The following is a 9,485-nucleotide window of genomic DNA, read 5'->3' as shown; positions in this document are numbered from 1 at the left end:
CTGCTATCAGTCAGGATTTGGTCCAAAAGTTGATTGAGAGCATGCCAGGGAGAATTACAGAGGTCTTGAAGAAGAAGGGGCAACACTGCAAATATTGACTTGCTGCATTAACTCATTCTAGCTGTCAATATAACCTATTGGTACTCATAATATGATTGCAATTATATTTCTGTATGTGATATAAACATCAGACAAACACTAATAAAAACCAGAGGCCAGCAGATCATGTGAAAATATAATTTTGGTGTCATTCTCAAAACTTTTGGCCATGACTGTATGTGTATGTATGTGCATGAATGTGTGTATCATGTGAAAAAATAGTGTAAAAACGTGAAATAGTGTGAAAATGAACAAAAATAGTGATTTGAATGCCTGGATGTACAGACCAAAAGTTTGGACACACCTTCTCATTTAAAGATTTTTCTGTATTTTCATGACTATGAAAATTGTACATTCACACTGAAGGCATCAAAACTATGAATTGAGCCACATTTTGCTTTGATGACTGCTTTGCACACTCTTGGCATTCTCTTGATGAGCTTCAAGAGGTAGTCACCGGAAATGGTCTTCCAACAATCTTGAAGGAGTTCCCAGAGATGCTTAGCACTTGTTGGCCCTTTTGCCTTCACTCTGAGGTCCAGCTCACCCCAAACCATCTTGATTGGGTTCAGGTCTGGTGACTGTGGAGGCCAGGTCATCTGGCGTAGCACCCCATCACTCCCCTTCTTGGTCTGATGAGTCCAAATCTGAGATCTTTGGTTCCAACCACCGTGTCTTTGTGCGACGCAGAAAAGGTGAACGGATGGACTCTACACATGCCTGGTTCCCACCGTGAAGCATGGAGGAGGAGATGTGATGGTGTGGGGGTGCTTTGCTGGTGACACTGTTGGGGATTTATTCAAAATTGAAGGCATACTGAACCAGCATGGCTACCACAGCATCTTGCAGCGGCATGCTATTCCATCCAGTTTGCGTTTAGTTGGACCATCATTTATTTTTCAACAGGACAATGACCCCAAACACACCTCCAGGCTGGCCTCCACAGTCACCACACCTGAACCCAATCGAGATGGTTTGGGGTGAGCTGGACCGCAGAGTGAAAGCAAAAGGGCCAACAAGTGCTAAGCATCTCTGGGAACTGCTTCAAGATTGTTGGAACACCATTTCCGGTGACTACCTCTTGAAGCTCATCAAGAGAATGCCAAGAGTGTGCAAAGCCGTCATCAAAGCAAAAGGTGGCTACTTTGAAGAACCTAGAATATAAGACATATTTTCAGTTGTTTCACACTTTTTTGTTAAGTATATAATTCCACATGTGTTAATTCATAGTTTTGATGCCTTCAGTGTGAATGTACAGTTTTCATAGTCCACCATATACAGGATAGCCTATATCCACATCTAGGACACCCTATAAATAATAAAACATAACTAAAAACACATAAATACAGTATATATAAATATAAAATATAAAAACAGAGAAAAAAGGACCAGCCTGATGTCAAGTAGGTAGTCAGAGAAACGGGACAAAACTGTTATTTTCACTAAGGCCAGAGGGGTGGACTGTATTTAAAGTCCAAATCCATTTTGTTTCCCTCTGGGCAAGATTACGACTAATATTACCACCTCTAATAGTGGGGGAAATAGTGTCAATACCACGGACCATAAACCTAGTGCTGTCACAATTATGGTGAACTTTAAAATGTCCTGGAATTGTCTTCAAAACCGATGCATCCTTCTCATCCTTAGCGGCCAAAATACCCAGAACATGTTCACGTACCCGCACTTTAAGTTGTCTCGTTGTCATCCCGACGTATATTTTAGGACAGGGTTCCCCAACTCCAGTCCTCAAGGCCCACCAACAGGTCATGTTTTCAGGATTTCCTTAGTATTGCACAGGTGATGTAACTATTGCCTGTGCTGATGATGGAATTATCACCTGTGCAATACTAAGGAAATCCTGAAAACATGACCTGTTGGTGGGCCTTGAGGACTGGAGTTGGGGAACCCTGTTTTAGGACATGGGTATGTAGCATAATAAATGACAGCCTTAGTCGTACATTAAATATTTTTATTCATTTTTTCGTTTTGAACCCCTTTGAATCAGCAAAGGTATTAGAGCGCTCTATATTGGGGCACGCCACACATCTACCACAGGCTGAACATCCCCCTGCCGGATGGTGACTATCCAAAAATGTCTTGGGGGGATCCGCTTGGTAATGACTTCTTACTAGTTGGTCGCGTAAGTTTTTGGATCTCCGGAACGTAATTTGCGGTTTATCCGGAAGATATTTAGATAGCGTAGGATTGTCATGGGGGCATCCTGGCGCTGGAGCCCGCATCGCGTCACTCCACGCCCCCTCCTTGTTGATTGGTTCACCATAACACACCCTTTTTTTTTATTGACTTTTGACTCTTTTTATACTTCCGGCCTACTTGATGTCTCCACCCCGTGATGAAGGCGCTTGCCGAAACGTGCGTCAGGGTGGACGCTGCCCGGGATTGGGAACTTTTTGTAATTCATTGTAAGCATCCTATATCTATGATACATGCTAATTATGTGGTCCAATGATTAAGGAGCATTCCCTGTGCACATCTTTGCCTTGAATCTCACCTTACCATACATGATTTTTTGACTACTCTTTTTGTGTTATTTGGCCACCGCATGGCTTCTCCTCCCCCTTCCCTCCACTGTAGGAATGTGAGATATATACTTTGCAATTTTGCACATTCTGGGAGAGAGTGAGGTAGATATGTATTGCAACTCTGTACACTTTTCTGGGGAGAGAGAGTGATCTACTATACGCATTTGCACTTTATATACTATATATTATATTTTGTTTACCTCCTGTATGATTCTCATGTGACAGTCACGTGTATGCACATGTATATATGTAATTTGTGGTCTATTGATTAGATTTTCCATTTATTAATTGTCTGTTCCCAACATGAATTGTTCTACACATAACCCGGATATGTGCCCCTGTTTTTAGATGTTTTTAATATTTTATTGTACATTGTTCGCTATCCATTTTTTGTCACCTGTAATTATTAAATATATAATTTTCCACTTTATTTGACGTTTGGGACTTTATGGTAATCCCCCTCCCCTTTTTCTTAAATGTACAGTATGAAGTCTACAAAATGATGTCTGCACAATATTTGTCAGGTTTATAATTATGAAACAAAATACTATGACCACCTAGAAAGAATATAATCAGAAAAGAGAATTTCAGTGGCTGTTTATCTCAGGCATTGATGAATAGACCCAAGACATCCTTAAATAACCCGAGTGTCTTGAATTGGTATCCAGAATATAAACGTACGGGTAGAAAGTGATCTCAGTGTGTGCAGCATGTATCTATTAAGATCATTATAGCACAAGCTGAATGGCTGAACAACGTAGAAACCCTGTATAAAATATGTTTCCGCCATCAGGATGAGAGCAGCACAATCTGTTGGACTTATTGCAGATTCTTACATGTGATGGTTGTGACCTTTTTATTGCTGCGAGAGTCTCGCTTTTCACTTTGCCAACACATTATAAAATATTGACAGCAACACTTTGCATCTCTTTCCTTTTAATTGCCAATTTATCTCAACTATGAAACATCTGTCTTCGTATTATTGAAGGGCTGTTTTTCATTACATATATAGCACCAGCCTGCTTGTCCTTGTCAGTGGCTGCCAGCACTTCATGCAGATTAATGTCGTGGAGTCTGGCATTTCTCCTTTTTATTTATTTTTTTTCCCCTAAATCTGCTATTTGAAAAGGTTTTTTCTTTCAGATGAGAAACGTGATTTTAATTTGGATATCTGTGAATATTTTAAAGAATGTCTTACTATTCGACAGAATATTGCAAACATTTCCACTATGTCAAGTACTGTATGGGCAACAGATATAAACCACGTCTTCATCTTATACTGCCAATCTACGCAGAAAGAAATATCAGTATTTCACTCACAGTTCCTTTTATATTGTATGATAACGTTATTAACCCTCAGCGCAGGGTATTTGCAGACACTTGGGGTAATAAGATAGAGCAACAATATGGCTAAGACTACATAGTGACACCGGTCCCATAACATGAAGATTGCGATGTTGTTTTGGGACTTCCATCCTAATGATTATCAACGGGACCTACTGTCTACGACAACCATGGTCCGATAGATGCATGCAACTTTGACCCCTAGACTCCAATGCATGTCGCACGGGACCTGTCTGCAATGACTTTTTTTTCTTGTACACATAAATTGCGGCTCTAAAATTCTTAACAATAAAAAGTTGCAGACATGTTTTGGTGGTGTGTCCGGTTTTGCCCTGTTGTCCTAGCCTAACAGTAAGTGGTTGTCAGTAGTTATAGGTGGTATTGCCTCCCTTCTTAGTTAACACATGATTTCTAATGAGGGGATTCTTATAGACAACCCCTATATTAAAATAAAACTGTTGTTCCAATCAGCTATTTAACAGAGGTGAGGCTAAGGGTGGAGTCAGACGGCCATATTACTCACGCGAGGATTACATTGCAATCCTCGGACTGGCAGTCGGGCTCTCCAAATGTATTTTCAAGAAGCCTCTTTTTTTTGTGGCAGCCCGTGTAGGTGGGACCCCTGCTATCACAAAGCTCTGGTCTCTCATGAACAAGTACAATTGGCATGTCCACGTGGATTCATTAACCAAGACATGCTCCGCATAAGCATGTTGTGACGCAGTAGTTTACGCAAAACTAGTTCACAGTAGCTGAACTTCCTGTGAGAAGTTCAAGTTCCTGCTTCATTCTGAAGCAGATACATAAAAACGAATGCTATGGTTGATCCGTATGGGGTCTGTTCTTCTTGTGCACCCATAGACTTGGAATAGGTGAATCTCATCCAAAATATGGAAAAAACTACTGCACTGTGTGATTTTTTTTCACAAGCAGATTCGGTCCATGGAAATAAAACAAAAAAGTTATCTGAATATACGAGGGTCAGTCAATAAGTAATGCCTCCTATTTTTTTTTTCTTCTTAAATAAGGTAGTTATGTTAAATATTCGAATTTGGCACAATTCCTCAAACCTTCTTCTCCAATCCACAGCAATTGCAACTTCCTGCACCAACAGGTGGCAGGACTGTATCCGTTTGCAAAATGGCTGACATTGATGTTCGTATTAGACAACGTTCTGTGATTGAATTCTTGCATGCAGAAGGTGAAACGCCCATTCGAATTCATGAGACTGAAAAATGAGTACGGTGATGCAACAGTGGATGTCAGTACTGTTAGACGATCTGTTCATCGCTGTAACACAGCTGAAGGGCCATCACCGTTGGCTGACAAAATGCGGAGTGGCAGGCCAGTAACCGCAGTGACTCCAAGCAACATTCAGCGAGTCGATGACATCATTCGTGGTGACCGCCGGGTGACTGCAGATGAATTGGGTGGCATTATCTGCCTCAGTAAAGGCAGTGTGAGGAAAATTATTGGACAACTGGGATACAGAAAAGTTTGTGCACAGTGGGTCCCAAGAATGCTTTTTACCATGCTGGAATACATGCCCTTGTTAAACGGTGGACCAAGACTGTGGAAATGGATGGAGATTATATTGAAAAGTGACAAATTAATCGTTAATGTTGTGGTTTTCAACCTATGCAATTGCATTTGAATTTCTTGCCAATTAAAAGGAGAAAAAAAATAGGAGGCATTACTTATTGACTGACCCTCGTACCAAGTGAATAACATCGGTCTGTGTGGTCACTTTTTTCATGGACAGAACTCGGACCAAAAATACAGTCGTGTGAATGTACAGTGGCGACCAAAAGTTTTGCATTTTTTTTAAAAGTGTGATTACGTCTGTCTAATTGTTGTGATGACATTTTCCTGGTGATTTTAGTAAACTGGAAACAAATGGTTGTCAGCTATAAGGACGAAAATGATGATTACTTACCGGTAATCGGATTTTCCAGAACCCACGAGAGCACCACGGAGAGAGTATCCGCCCGTTTGGTTAGTTTATATAGACATATATACATACAGGTTTTGTAATTCATGATATTGGTATCACATCATGACCTGTACGTGACATACATATATATTTGGACAGAGACAACATTTTTATAATTTTGGTTCTAGACATTACCGCAATTAATTTTAAACAAAACAATTCAGATGCAGTTGAAGTTCAGACTTTCAGCTTTCGTTTGAGGGTATCCACATTAAAATTGGATGACGGGTTTAGGAGTTTCAGCTCCTTAACATGTGCCACCCTGTTTTTAAAGGGACCAAAAGTAATTGGACAATTGACTCCAAGGCTATTTCATGGACAGGTATGGGCCATCCCTTCGTTATGTCATTCTCAATTAAGCAGATAAAAGGCCTGGAGTTGATTTGAGGTGTGGGGCTTGCATTTGGAAGGTTTTACTGTGAAGTAAACATGCGGACAAAGGAGCTCTCCATGCAGGTGAAACAAGCCATCCTTAAGCTGCAAAAACAGAAAAAACCCATCTGAGAAATTGCTACAATATTAGGAGTGGCAAAATCTACAGTTTGGTACATCCTGAGAAAGAAAGAAAGCACTGGTGAACTCATCAATGCAAAAAGACCTGGGCGCCCACGGAAGACAACAGTGGTGGATGATCGCAGTATAATCTCCATGGTGAAGAGAAACCCCTTTACAACAGCCAACCAAGTGAACAACACTCTCCAGGAAGTAGGCGTATCAATATCCAAATCTACCATAAAAAGAGAAGACTGCATAAAAGTAAATACAGAGTGTTCACTGCACGGTGCAAGATACTCATAAGCATCAAGAATAAAAAGGCTAGACTGGACTTTGCTAAAAAACATCTAAAAAAGCCAGCACAGTTCTGGAAGAACATTCTTTGGACAGATGAAACCAAGATCAACCTCTACCAGAATGATGGAAAGAGAAAAGTATGGTGAAGGCGAGGTACAGCTCATGATCCAAAGCATACCACATCATCTGTAAAACACGGCGGAGGCAGTGTGATGGCTTGGGCATGCATGGCTGCCAGTGGCACTGGGTCACTAGTGTTTATTGATGATGTGACACAGGACAGAAGCAGCCGAATGAATTCTGATGTATTCAGAGCCATACTGTGTGCTCAGATCCAGCCAAATGCAGCCAAACTGATTGGTCGTCGTTTCATACTACAGATGGACAATGACCCAAAACATAAAGCCAAAGCAACCCAGGAGTTTATTAAAGCAAAGAAGTGGAATATTCTTGAATGGCCAAGTCAGTCACCTGATCTCAACCCAATTGAGCATGCATTTCACTTGTTAAAGACTAAACTTCAGACAGAAAGGCCCACAAACAAACAGCAACTGAAAACCACCCCTGGCAGAGCATCAAAAAGGAGGAAACACAGCGTCTGGTGATGTCCATGAGTTCAAAGACTTCAGGCAGTCATTGCCAACAAAGGGTTTTCAACCAAGTACCAGAAATGAACATTTTATTTTCAATTATTTAATCTGTCCAATTACTTTGGTCCCTTTAAAAACAGGGCGGCACATGTTAAGGAGCTGAAACTCCTAAACCCTTCATCCAATTTTAATGTGGATACCCTCAAATGAAAGCTGAAAGTCGGAACTTCAACTGCATCTGAATTGTTTTGTTTAAAATTCATTGTGGTAATGTCTAGAACCAAAATTGGTATGTGCTGCACCTCCAATCCTGGTATGCATGGTACCCCTCATCCCCAATCCTGGAATGCTTGGCACCCCTCATCCCCTAATCCTGGTATGCGTGGCACCCCTCATCCCCAACCCTGGAACGTGTGGCACCCCTCACCCCCCCAATCCCGGTATGCATGGTCCCCTCACCCCCCAATCCTGGTATGCATGGTCCCCTCACCCCTCAGTCCTGGTATGCATGGTACCCCTCATCCTGGTATGCATGGTCCCCCCAGATCCCTATCCCGGTATGCGTGCCACCCCTCACCCCCAATCCTGGTATGCATCGCGCCCCTGTGTGGTCAAATAGCCCTTACACAGCCAGGAGGTGTGTTTGGGGTCATTGTCCTGTTGAAAAATAAATGATGGTCCAACTAAAAGCAAATCGAATGGAATAGCATGCCGCTGCAAGATGCTGTGGTAGCCATCGTGGTTCAGTATGCCTTCAATTTTGATATATATATATATATTTTGCTCAATTGGAAAAAGTAATGATGTAAGGTACCAAACACCTACAGTGAAACATGGTGGAGGCAATGTCATGGTTTGGGGCTGCTTTCTGCAACTGCATTGGCCCTCTGCATAGAATTGATGGAAATATGAATTCTACCATGTACAAGGATATACTGGAGAATGTAATGCTGACACATGGTAAAACCAAAGTAGGCAGGGGATGGAAATTCCAGCAAGACAATGATCTTAAGCACACATCCAATTTAGTCAAAGATTGGTTAGCAAAGAAAAATGTTCCCCTGTTGCAATGGTCAAGCTAATCACCTAATTTAAAATATAGAGCACCTTTGGGACGAGTTGGGGCCTGTACCCATAGTAATAAGGATGAATATGAATTGCTTGCAGATTTGCAAATGGAATAGAGCAAAATCCCTCAAGATGTCTTGAATACCCTAGTGGCTTCAATGCCCCGTAGGTCTGGTGCAGTAATTAAAGCAAGATGTTAGTATTTTGTAGAATAAGTTATGTAATTGTAAACAATGAATTACTCGATTACTCTATGTTGTCATCAATAAATAGTATAAGCAAAACTTTTGGCAGTCCGTTTTCTTTAATTAAATGACCATACCTATATTCAAAAGCATTTTGGTTAAAATTAAGGTCTTGCATGATGACCTCATGCGCTTTCAATTCATCATCAGGGAAATGGCATCACAACCACCAGACAGAAATAATCACACTTTTTAAAAAAAAAAAAAAAAAAGCAAAACCTTTGGTCGCCACGGTACCTTATAAAATAGTGCACTTAAATGTTATCAGCGTTCCTCCCGAATCCTCACTTTAGAGAAAGTATAGTTTGAACAGATGAAGAAAAAGGACACATGGATAAATAATAAAGTATACAAAGCGTGACACATTCCCTTAGAATTTGTATTATGTTGATAAAAATGTTAGGTTTCTGCTAGACTAAATTATTCACACAAACTACTATTAAGGAGCAGACTTCACATCAAATTTGATTCTTGCCAAGTTACTTTTAGTTAAGGCCTTATGCACATGGAGTCTTTTTCATGCGGATTCCGCCCAGAATCCACCTGAAAAAGTGCCCCAAAAGATGAACATAATGCGCAGCAATGATAAAACAACATTGCTGTGCAGATGTTCAGTCTTTTGTTACTACTTTTGCCTGCTTCAGGATTCGGAAACCCTGGAGGGGTTAAAACGTGTAACATGCTCATGCTTTGGGAGGCTTCTACTAGGAAGCTCCTTGCTCTCTGTACTTAAAAGTATGACGTGAAGGAGCCACTGCAAAAGCGGTGCCAAAACTGCCAGCGAAACCGGTTCAGTAAAAGGACTGCCAGT

This window comes from Phyllobates terribilis, unplaced genomic scaffold (assembly GCF_046119375.1).
Source record: "Phyllobates terribilis strain yellow unplaced genomic scaffold, ASM4611937v1 Scaffold_4__5_contigs__length_816908805, whole genome shotgun sequence".
Taxonomy (NCBI): Eukaryota; Metazoa; Chordata; class Amphibia; order Anura; family Dendrobatidae; genus Phyllobates; species Phyllobates terribilis.
Note: the sequence above shows the minus strand (reverse complement) of the source record.